Here is an 11,730-nt window from a genome sequence, read left to right on the forward strand (position 1 = left end):
AGGTACATTGATCCGAACATTATTAAAAGATAGATGGCTGGATTCTGGCTATTCTGAAACTGGGCAGCATATGGAGTCCAGAAATCACCAAGTCCCACTTTTCTGAATGTTGCCTTCAAGACAGCTGAGCTCCGGAGTCTTACAGTTTCGAATGGAAAGGCACCTTCATCAGTTGAATCAAGAATGTTCTTTGCTTCAGAAGGGCAAGGTCCATTGGCAGAGACGACAAACAGAGCCTCACCTCTTCCCGCCCCTGCTCCACCCTGGCCCCACTTCTTCCTGTCAGGACCACCTCCTCCTCTGAGCGCATCGCGTCCTCACTCCTCCCCCCTTCACCTCCCTCCCAGCCTCCTGCAAGCCACAAAACAGCTGTTTGCTGCGGGCGGGAGGCGCTGGGATTATCAGCAGGGGGAAATTAGTTTTTGTAGTGACCCATCCACTCCCAGTCTTTATTCAGGCCTAATTTGATGGTGTCCAGTTTGCAAATTAATTCCAATGTTGCCGTTTCTTGTTGGCGTCTGTTACTCACACCTTCTTGTTAATTGTTTGAAATGAGCCACCTTGATTACATTGGCCTCATTAGCACTACAAAAGTGATTTCCACCCCTTCTTGTCAACTGTTGAGAATAGCCCACTTCCATCTTAATTGAATTGGCTCATTCACACTGACCTCCCCCCCTTGGTAAGGCAACGCCCATCTTTTCATATGCTGTGTATTTATACCTCCCTACTGTATGTTCCACTCCATGCATCTGATGAAGTGGGTTTTAGCCCACGACAGCTTATGCCCAAATAAATTTATTAGTCTCTACAGTGCCACAAGGACTCCTCATTGTTTCTGAAGACCAGTCTGTAGCTCTGCCTAGTCAAACAGCCTCGCGAAAGGAGGCTGACCCTCCAATAACATAGCCAGCTAAGGAGGAATGTTGATGTCTTACTGTATTGCCCCCCCGAGGCTGCTGTCTGTTCAGCAGTAGGTTTAAATGCATAGAAGAGCAAATCATTGCTAATAACACTGCTGTCGCAGGGCGCTGAATGATGCTGATTTGCTGTGTCCGCTGGCAGTCCCTCAATTTACAGCAACCAGACAGCTACCTGTAAGCCAGCTTTGGGCTGGCTCCCAGTCCCAAGGCTGTGCTCCATTCCCTTGTTGCAATGATGGATCTGAAATGTAAATCTGGCAAGAAGCGCAGCCCAGGAGGAGAGGAAGGTGCTAATGTCGCCTGTGTTGGTTGTATCCCAGCACCAGGCCAGCATTCAAAGGATCCAGTGGACCAGCAGAACCAGCAGGTCCCAGGGAAGCTGCCTGCCTTAAAGGGGAAGCATCACCAGCAAGAGAGCTTGTAGGAAACTGGTTTTCTCCAGAAGTTTGACATCTTGGTAGCGTTTGCATCCGTTAGCCTTTAGTTTGTTTTTAATACATTTCGTAATCAAAGCTTGTACAGAAAACAGTTCTGACGGTTTTCATTTAAAACCTGCTGGTTTTGAGAAACGAAACGCATTTTTTTCAGTAAAACTTAAGCTTACGGAAGTCACAAATATTTTCACGAAAACCAAACCATGGCGGCCATTTTTTCGCAACGAAAGATTTTGCAACCCGCCTCCCAGCTCTTCATTTGTAAAAATGTCAAGCGAGTCTAATCCGCAACTCCTGGGGAACTTTGGAAGGGGATCTCAAACCTTGTGATTTGTGCAGCTTTCGTTTACGTCCTGTATTACCCTGCTGCTTTCTTAAGAGCTTCACGGTTGCATTCCTTTGCCTCACAATGGTGTTTCTTCCTTGCTTGTCAGACAGAGCTTCATTGCTTGTAAGGCCTGAAAGCACCATTGCGTTCGTCTAGTCTGACCCCCTGCATAGCCCAGGCCAGAAAACCTCACCCAGCAATTCCTGCATCCAGCCCCTATCTTATGGTTGAGCTCGGCATAGTTTTGAAAAACGCGCCCAGTGACTTTTCCATTCACTAGTCTCCTTTTATTCCCTTCTCTCCCCTTTGCCTAGGGTCCGCTGTCTCCACTACTACAACGTCACGGGCAGCTAGCATAGTAGCCTTTTAAACCCCGTGCCCAGTGGGATACTGACTAATGTCGAGCCCCTGTTTTCCCTGCGGCTTTTGCCTGTTGAACAGTTCTTTGCTCGCTGCTGAAATTCTGCCCCCTGCTGTAGAGTGATGCACAGTACGTGTTCAATTCTGTGCTGCAAAGAGCTGCGGGGCGATAAGTGGCAGTGAGGAGCTACCCAGCTAACAGTGAACGCTGTGGAACTGGGAGTAATTAGCTGTCTCTCTAGGACAGAGGTGGGCAAACTGTGGCCCGTGGGCCACATCCGGCCCACGGGCCCCTCCTGCCCGGTCCCTGAGCTCCTGGACCGGGAGGCTGGCCCCCGGCCCCTCCCCTCCTGTTCACCCACCCCCACAGCCTCAGTGCACCATGCCGCCAGCACCATGCTCTGGGCACTGGGGCTGCGAGCTCCTGGGGCAGCTCATCTGCAGAGCCCAGCCTGCCCCGGTGCTCTGAGCTGCACAGGGCATGGCTGGCTCCAGCCGCACGGCACGGCTGCAGAGCCACCAGCCACCGGTGCTCCAGGCAGCGCGGTAAGGGGTCAGGGAGCGGGGGGGTTGGCTAGAGGGCAGGAGAGTTCAGGGGTGGTGGTCAGGGGATGTGGGGGTGTGGATGGGGTCGTGGCGGTCAGAGGGTGGGGAACAGGTGGGTTGAATGGGGGCAGGGGTTCTGGGGAGGCAGTCAGGAAGGAGCGGGGGCTTGAGGGGGCGGTGGGGGGCAGTCAGGTGCAGGGGTTCCGGGGGCGGTCAGGGGCCAGGAAGTGTGTGGGGGGGCGGATAGGGCAGAGGTCCGGGGCGGGGCAAGAAGCAGGGGGTGGGGAGTGGAGAGGGGAAGGGGGCCTGGCCACACCTGGCTGTTTGGGGAGGCACAGCCTCCCTGAACCGGCCCTCCATACAATTTCCGAAACCAGATGTGGCCCTCAGGCCAAAAAGTTTGCCCGCCCCTGCTCTAGGACAAATACTCTAAGGTCTGTATAAATCTCTTCCTCTCTTAGCCAGTTTTCTGGTTCCATCAGGCATGTCTCTGCTGCAGCTGGGAGGTGTGACTCCCAGCCCAGTTAGAGAGACACACGCTACCTCTGCTTGATGTAGTTTGCTAAAAGTAGCCATGTGGCCGTTTGTCCCGGGCGGTGGCTCCGGCTAGCCACCCAAATCCAAGCCCACCTGAGTCCAGGCAGCTCCCATGCAGCACCATCCGCACTGCTATTTTTAATGTGCTAGCTTAGCAGAGCTCCCAGCTGCAGTATGGACAGCCCCGAGAGTCTTCCTTTAAACATACTGGTCTGGGTATAACAATAATAAAGCAATAAAACCCACAGCCGGTTAGGCTGCTACTATGCTGCACACCCCAGCCAGATGGAACTTTAAAGTGGCAGCAGGGCTTGAACTCAGATCCTACTGCTCCCAAACCACAGACCCCAGTGAGCTGAGCTAGAGGAGAATCACCATTAGCACTGCAGGGTCTATGACACATAGGAAAGCAGTTCATATTCAATCCAGCAGAGGACAGCGGACTCACACTGACTAGCCAATCAGCTTAGTATATTGTGTAATGCTCTATAGTCAACTCACCTCAGCCCTGTGAGACAGAGAAGGATTACAATCCCCTTGGATAGCTAGGCACACTGATGCCTAGAGCCGGAGGTGACATTATTTAGCCAAGGCCACCCAGCCAATCACTCTCAGTGCTGGGATTTGGACTCAGGAGTTCCTGCTTCCCCACCCCATGCACAGGCTTCCAGATCACTCTCTAGCTGAAGAAGTTTCCTGTCCAGCCATCCTCTCCCCGGCCCCATATTTAGATTGACGGCCCCAGTCTGCTCCACTCAGATGCACTATTACTGGTCGCTAGCGAGCTTTGGGCTGGAAAATCAGAGGCCTCCACAATGGAACAGCCCTCCTAGACCAGCGGCTCCCATCCATCTCCTGTGCAGGCTCCACGTGGGCTCCTGGTACTGGGCTCCTAATACCAGGCCCTGGCCCAGCGTTAGCAGGTGGCTTAGTGGTTAGAGCGCAGGATTGGGCTACATTCTATTCCTGGCTCTGCAGGGTGCCCTTGGGCAAGTCACTTCATCTCTCCATGCCTCGGTTTCCCCATCTGTAAAATGGGGATAATGACACAGACTTACTTTGAGCTCTAGGGATGAAAAGTGCTATGTAACAGCTTGGTTTTCTGTTCCATTTTCTCTCTCCTGTCCTTCCTTTTCTGCTTCTTTTCTTCTCTCCTTCTCATCCTCTGTCTCTGCTAATCGCTGCTCTCGGGTCTGTTTGGCTTTCCTGTTCCACGGCTCCCCGGCCCTGGTCCCCGCCAGCAGAAAGCCGCATGCCGTGGCGGGGAGGAGGGGTGTTAGTGTCTATGGGAGCCTCCATGAGGCTGATCGCATTTAGCTCAGTGCTGTAATGAGCAGAGAGAAGCTTTGCATTGTGGGGCTTCCACCTGAGCCTACAGCTGCTTCTATGGTGGTTTTCTTGGAACTGGGGGGGGAGGGGGGGGGAGCAGGCAGGTAGATTTCCAGGAGCCCCTTCTATCCTGGAGCCCTGGGAGCACATTGCAGGGAGGAGAATAGAGCTGGGGTCATGCAACTTTCTGTGCTCCCACTGTTTTCCTCTGCCCTGTGTCTCTGCCTCCAGAGTAATCAGGGGCCCATCTAGGCAGACGCTTCCACTGGGAAACTCACTACCAGGCCACTCAGTCAGTCCATGCCCCAAGACCCAGGAGGTCTGTTCCCTATAGCATGTCCTCCAGTCTTCTGCCCGCTCTCATTAATGACTCATTTGCCTGGGCTCCCATCTCGAGCCATTGGGAGGCTCTCACACAGTCTCTCAGCTTTCACCTCCCCTGCTCTGCAGCCTAGGATGGGCCCTCACATACCCTGGGGATGGGCTCAGTATAGGAACCTGAACAGAATACCTCTCTTCACTCGGCTTCATCCCATTCCTCCTAGCTGCCTCCACTCGTTAACATCAGCCCCATCCAAAGCCACAATAGGCCACCCCTGGTTCTCCAGTTCCATAGCTGCCCTTCCTAGAGCTCGGGTCTTGCATCTTTCTGGCACGCCGCCCTGGCAGCCAGACGGCCACGGAAGAGGAAAAGAAAGCAGCATTTCCCTTGGAGCTGTGGGTCACACGCCCACCTCCCCTCCCTGACAGTGTAAAATCAACTGAGTTAATATTTGAGGAATGGCCATTGTGGTTAACCAGCACAGAGCTGGATTTCCCTCCTCCACCCCCTTTCCCAGCATTATAACACGCCAGGGTTTTTTTCTGGCCGCAATCACAGGAGAAGGTATTGGTTGTTCTGGAAGCCTCGAATGCACTGATGGCTGAGCCTGTGCTGCAAAAGCTGCTTCATGAGTAACCTTGGAAAGAAGTGAACAGCTGGCACCATAGTAGCTGCTGAGCTGGTAGACGAATGGCTCAGTGGGATTGTTTTGCGCTGTGTCCGAAAAGATTTTCAGAGAGCCTCAAGTCCTGTCCGGTGCATAAGTAGGACCTTCAATAACTACACCAGACAGTCCAGCACCAGCTTTTACCATTATTTAGCTCAGCTTTCTGCAGCATACCCACCACCATATTAATTGTAACAACCAACCTGGAACTTGTAGGGAAGGGCACAGCACTGGAAAGTCAGTCTGTGTACACATGGCTAGAATGTTAGCTGCATTTTCAGCTGCTCTGTAAATAGTTCTCTTAGGGGCTTGTCTACACTACAAAATTAGGTTGACTTAAGTTAGGTTGACCTACAGCAACTAAATCAACTTTTGGTGTCCACACTACCCTCCTTCTGCCGGTGGGGTGCACATCCTCACCAGGAGCACTTGTGCTGATTGAAGTGGGGCATTGTGGGGCACTGACAGCTGCACGGGCTCACAGCTGGAGGCCCCCCCCCCCCAGCCCTGGAGCTGACAGCCTGAGCTGTGATCAGCTGAGCAGCAGGGATCCTACCAGCAGTGAAATTGACATTCTTGTCAGTTTCACAGCTGCTATTGTTTCACATATTGTCTGGGGCTCTAAGGGTCAGCCCCATGTCTACATGGATGCTGTGTTGCCCTAATTACATTGACCTAAGCGCTATGCCTCTCACGGAGGTGGAGTTATTAGATGTCTGTAGTGGGTGACTTACGTGGGCGGGAGCAACATTGTAGTGTAAACGCTTACAGAGTTAGGGCGTTGTAAGCTGCCTTATGTCAACCTAACTCTCTAGTGTAAACCAGGCCTTAGTAAAGAGCCAGTTAGAAACATGGAGTCCTCGCATGTTGTGGAGTCTCCATAATTGGAGGTTTTTAAGAACAGGTTAGACAAACACTTGTCAGGAATGGTCTAGTTACTACTTAGTCCTGTCTTGAGTGGAGGGGACTGGACTAGATGATCTATAGAGGTCCCTTCCAGGCCTCTACTTCTGTGATTCTGTTATTACCCAACACATGGTACATGAGAGAGTAATGGAATGCGTTCGGTGTCAGGGCTCAGATTGTAAAAAGAAAGAGGCAGGCAGTACTTTACTGAAGCTCCACCCATGATCCCCAAATCTTCCCACTCAGCCCCAGAATAGCTGTGTGTGTCAGCTAAAAGGATCAGCACTGAAATAGTTAAGGATGCATTTCAACACCAATCAGTAGGATCCAGGGTTAACATCTCCTTGCGATGAATGGGGGCAGTTTGCATAGGCTGTTTGCAGACTCAGCAAGAGAACATGGCCTTGGACTGCATTCAGGTATTCTTCACAGTCAGAAGGGCTAGATGCTTACCGGCCCTTTCTAATGAACGTTCTAATGACTCTGCAGAGGCTGAGGGGACAATCTGTGAAGTGCCGGGGAGCTGGCTTGATATGGCCACAGGCTACGCCAAAACTTACCATTAGTGGCAAAGAGTGGGACACAGAGCTGTAAAATAACTACCTAAATTGGGCTGCTACATAACACGCTCCAGAGACATAGGGCTTTATGAAGCCCAGCTAGCCTCAGGTGTCCACTGAGAGACAGATGAGTGGTAATTATCATCCCTAACTTACAGCTGGGCAGTTCAAGCAGAAAGCGCTTATAGGGGAATCCTATATCCTGTGCTCAGACTATTGGCCCAGGGCCTGTCCTTCATCAAAGCAGCTAGATACCACTGTGTGTGGCTGCCGTAACCCCAGAGCTGGTAGGGGACTGTCTGGTGTAGGTACTAAGATCCCTCCCACTCATGCCCTGTACACCATGTGCAAATTTATTGCAACCCAGCCTCAGGCCCTTGGGTCACAAGCATTCCTCCCTGGGACTCTGTGCCCCACTGTCTCCTCTCTGTGCCAATGCACTGCCTGGCTGCTGGCAGCAAGCTGGGGCTCTAAGGCCAAGCGGAGAACAAGGCTGTGCAATCAGACCTATGGAGCCTATCGGAGCTTGGAGTAGGCATGGAGCTTTAGGGCCACAGGGTAAGCACTCGTGCCCTGGACTGGGCCTGCAGGTGTTACTGTAATATACATAATAATGCTCCATAAGAACCTCCTAATGGACTGGAAGAGACCTGCTGGGTCAAGCCCAAGCCCCACTGTCCAGCCAGCCCCGTCATTTGTCCTCACTGAGCAATGGCCAGTTCTTGGTGCGTTGTCTGAAAAAGGGCCTGAGGGAGATTGGGGCCCCACTGTGGTGGGCACTGTACAGACACATAGTAAGAGGCAGGTCCCACCCCAAAGAGTTTACACTCCAAATAGACAACACAGCCAAAGGGCTGGGGAGGAAACAGGCATGGAGAGGTGAAGTGACTTGCCCAAGGTCACTCAGCAGAGCAGTGGCACAGCCAGGAAGACCAGCGCCCTGGGCTCTAACCTAATGCCTTGTGCTGGAGCAGGAAATTTGTGTTTGTTCTGGGGGTAGGGTTGGCTTAGCCCCTCACGCCAGCCATGACAAGCAGCCTTTATCAGACAGCCTGCACAGAATAGCTTCTCACAAAGCAGCTCACAAGCCGAAGGGGAACATCACGTCCGCTGTGCAGCCAGGCTGGCCCTGGGTCTGGCTGTGTGTGTGTGTGAGAGAAAAAGAGAGAGAGAGAGAGAGATCAGGAAACAGAGCCGCTCCATGGAGCAGACAGGCTCTTGCCTCCTCCTGCATTCCAGCGGCGTGGGCTCTCTTGGCTCTGCGCCTGCCTAGAGAGGAATTCAACGCTGCCTGTGTGAGAGTCGAGCTCCCACGGGGCACCAGATACAAGATCCCTTTCTCTGGTCACCGCTGCAGCACCTGTGGCTGTGTGACTGGAAGGTAAAGGCGCCTTCAGCGGGGAGGCAGGCCACGAGGCTGGTTCCCCAGCAGCATCTGGTGACTAGGCAAGGAGACTGGCTGTAATGCAGAAGATTCCTAAGAGCCCCGTCCTGCATTGCTCGCACTCCCAGAAGGCCTGTCGACCCTCACTGGGGCTGGGCTGTCCTCTCCTAACACAGGGGAGCCAGGCATGCTGCAGCACAGGGCTCCAAGCCGGATCAACAAACATATTGACCACTCGGGCCAAGCGGTGCTGGCTCCCAGCTGATGAGAGGGGCTGGGAGCACCTCACTAGCCCCTGTTTTTCCAGACTCGGTGGGCCTGTTTTTGCAGAGGTGACGGGCAACTACCGCTGCATTAGAATGAAAGGGGAGCTGTGGGCGGTCAGCAACCGGTCCCAGTTCAGATAAAACGAGCCATCGCCTGAAGTGGTGTGTCCGGGGTCAATCGAAGAAAGCTGACAGGATCAAGCACAATGCACACTTGGAAATGCTAGAGGGCATTGAAGCAAGGGAGCTGGAAAAGCTATACGTTTCTCATCACGCACAGAGAGGCCAGCGAATCCCGCTCACCGCTTGATCGCTACAGTCAAAGCCCCGTAGCACAGCTTAAAGCTCATGCTGATCCTTGGCCCAGGTTTGCAATGGGTCAGTGGACGCAATGTCGTAGGCCCGAGTCTCTGCTCCACGAGAGTCAGAGAATCCGTGTTCCTCAGCATTCCCAGCCAGGCTGCTACAATCACGCTGTACCACAGACGCTGTGACAGGGCCTGCTGTGGCCTGCTCAATAGATATCAAGGCCAGAAGGTACCACTCTGATCACCGGATCTGGCCTCCTGCCTGGGATCTCTCTGCAGCCCCAGAGGAGCAGCTACGCGGGGTCTGGTTCATCTAGTCCAGCCAAGCGGTCGCCACCAGCAACCAGCGCCAGAAGTTCCCCCAGCAGAGGCAGCGATGGGCTAACCTGTCTCTGCCCCCAGCAGCTGGAAATTGGCAGCTGCTAAGAGGCTCCGTTAACGTTTTTATTATGAGAGTGGGGGACTGAGAAGAGCAGGTTTCTGCCCCCAGCTCTGCCACCGACTCGCTGCGGGACCTTGGGCAAGTCACTTCGGCTATGATTTTCAGACGCCAGAGCTCGTGCTGTGGCTCCGCATTGCACATTTAGACACCTAGTCAAGGGGCCTGATTTTCAAAGGTGCAGAGCAGCCAGACTTCATCTCTCCACCTCCGTCTGTCTGCTGCCTCTCTCCCCCTTCCCCCCACCCCCATGTTCCTTTCCAGTCTTCCCTTTCCTCCTAGTCCCATTCCCCTGCTCTGCTAAATCCTCCCCTCCTGCCATGTACCCTCCCTTGCCCAGTTCCTCAGAGGGCCTGGCCTTAATTAACCCATTTGCCCATAGGCTCCCTGAGCTTTCGCTACTGCTCCCAGCTTTTCCTCCCCCTCCCTCAAGGTCTCACAGAGTCACTTCTCCACGCGGGACTGGCCTAGAAACCAGGAGGGGGTTAGCCTGTTCTTTAGGGGGTCTCTATTTCCCTTGGTCAGGCAGCTTGACTCCGCTACCAGTGAGCTGGGCCTGGTGTCTGCACCTCAGAGGTGGGCTGGTCCCCGTGCCTGCTGCGGTCTGACCACAGCGGTGAGCCAGGAGCAGAGCAGCCCGTCCCCCTCCAAGCACGTGGGTATTTGTTCTGCTACGGCCCTGCACTCAGGGGAAAGGGCGAGAAAGGGAAACTGAGGCACTGGACTCAGGTCTAATAGACAAGAACACTGGTTTTGGAACCCAGATCTCTCAGGCCTGTGGTCTGTCCACCAGGCCATGTTGCTTCCCATGCAGATATTTTTACAAGAATTAATTTATACCCGAGCCTGCTGTAGCTTTACTGATCACAGCAAACAGTGGCTCAGCCTGGACCTTTCATTGCACAGATCATGTGTCTCACTGTGGATGGGCCCCGTTGCATTCAGGCTTGTACGATGCGCTTGCTCTATTACTTACATGTAGGCTTGGAAGGATTCAAGTTTTGCCAGTAAATGTCAAAGTAAACATCTGTGACGGGTTCCCCGGGATACAACCTGGAACTGGGGTACCACTGAGCCCTCTGTCTTAGCAACCTGGGCTCCCTCTCACACTGCGATGCTGTGGCAAGCTGCAAACCTCTCCAGGAACTGCACTTACACAGACAGGGTTACCCAGCTGAGTTACTGGAATGCTTTCACCATCCACCCCTGAACCAACAATGGAGAGGCTTCAGCCAATTCCCCGCAGATTCCCAGCCTAGGACCCCAGGGCTGTACCGTCTTGTCCTGGTCAGAAGCCTGACCAGTGTAAGTTTATTACCCAGTCCGCTCCTCCCTCAATGTAGAGAGGACATGCACCAGCTCTTGTTCCTGAGCAGACTTCCCAAGCATGTCAAGCAAAACCCACTGCTTTAGGTAAAATATAAAACAGATTTATTTACTACAGAAAGATAAATTTTAAGAGATTATAAGTAGTAAGCAAACAGATCAAAGTTGGTCACCTAAGAAATAAAGAACTTGCACTCTGAGTTCTATAAACTCGACAGGATTTGAATCGAGCAGTATCTCACCCTGATGGTATTGTTCCTTCATTCACAGGCTGAGGTTCTCCTTTCCAGCCTGGGACCACCAAATGTTCCAAATGTTTGTCCTCCAGCCAGTGCTTCCAGGGGATGAGTTGTGAAGCAAATGAGGACCAGTGATGATGTCACTTTCCCTCCTTTATAGGTTTTTCCTATAAAAACCACTTGTGCCAAGTGACCCACACTGTAACAGGCAGGAGCGACGGCAGAGCAGTGTTGTTAGACCTGCGAAGAGATGGGGATCGCATGCCATCCTCCGCGGCACCAGCTGATCAGTGCAGGGCTTCCACCAGCACCCCTATCCATAGCACTGCACCATTGGCCGGGGGCGGGTTCGGTCTGCTCCCAGCCTAGGCTACTGTTGGAAGCAACTACCAGACCTTATGTCCTCCTAAGATAGTATGGGATGTATAACGGCTATAGCCACCTGGGCTGATTTTCGGGGGGACTAGCACCCACCACTCCCCCTAGAAATCAATGCGAGCTAGACGTACTCAGCACCGTTGGAAACCAGGGCAAAAGCTTTTACAACTGGGTGCCTAGGAGGTGGCTCCTAGAGTCCGTATTTAGGCAACACAACAGCCGTGACTGGGTTTTACAAGCGCTGGTGAGCATCCCCAGCTCCTGTTTGGCTGCAATGCGATCGAGGCGTGCTGAGCACCTCTGGAAAAAAAATAATCAGCTCACTTCTCCGAGGTGCCTAAATCCAGACTTCAGAGCCTCCATTTGGGAGAATCGGAGTGCGGGTCCCTATGGATTAGATCAGCGTGCGACAGTGAGTTAAACTAGGAGATGTGGAAAGTCGCTGGAAAAAAAGCACACCCTGAAAAACATGCCCATT

This window comes from Eretmochelys imbricata, chromosome 1, assembly GCF_965152235.1.
Source record: "Eretmochelys imbricata isolate rEreImb1 chromosome 1, rEreImb1.hap1, whole genome shotgun sequence".
NCBI classification, from domain to species: domain Eukaryota; kingdom Metazoa; phylum Chordata; order Testudines; family Cheloniidae; genus Eretmochelys; species Eretmochelys imbricata.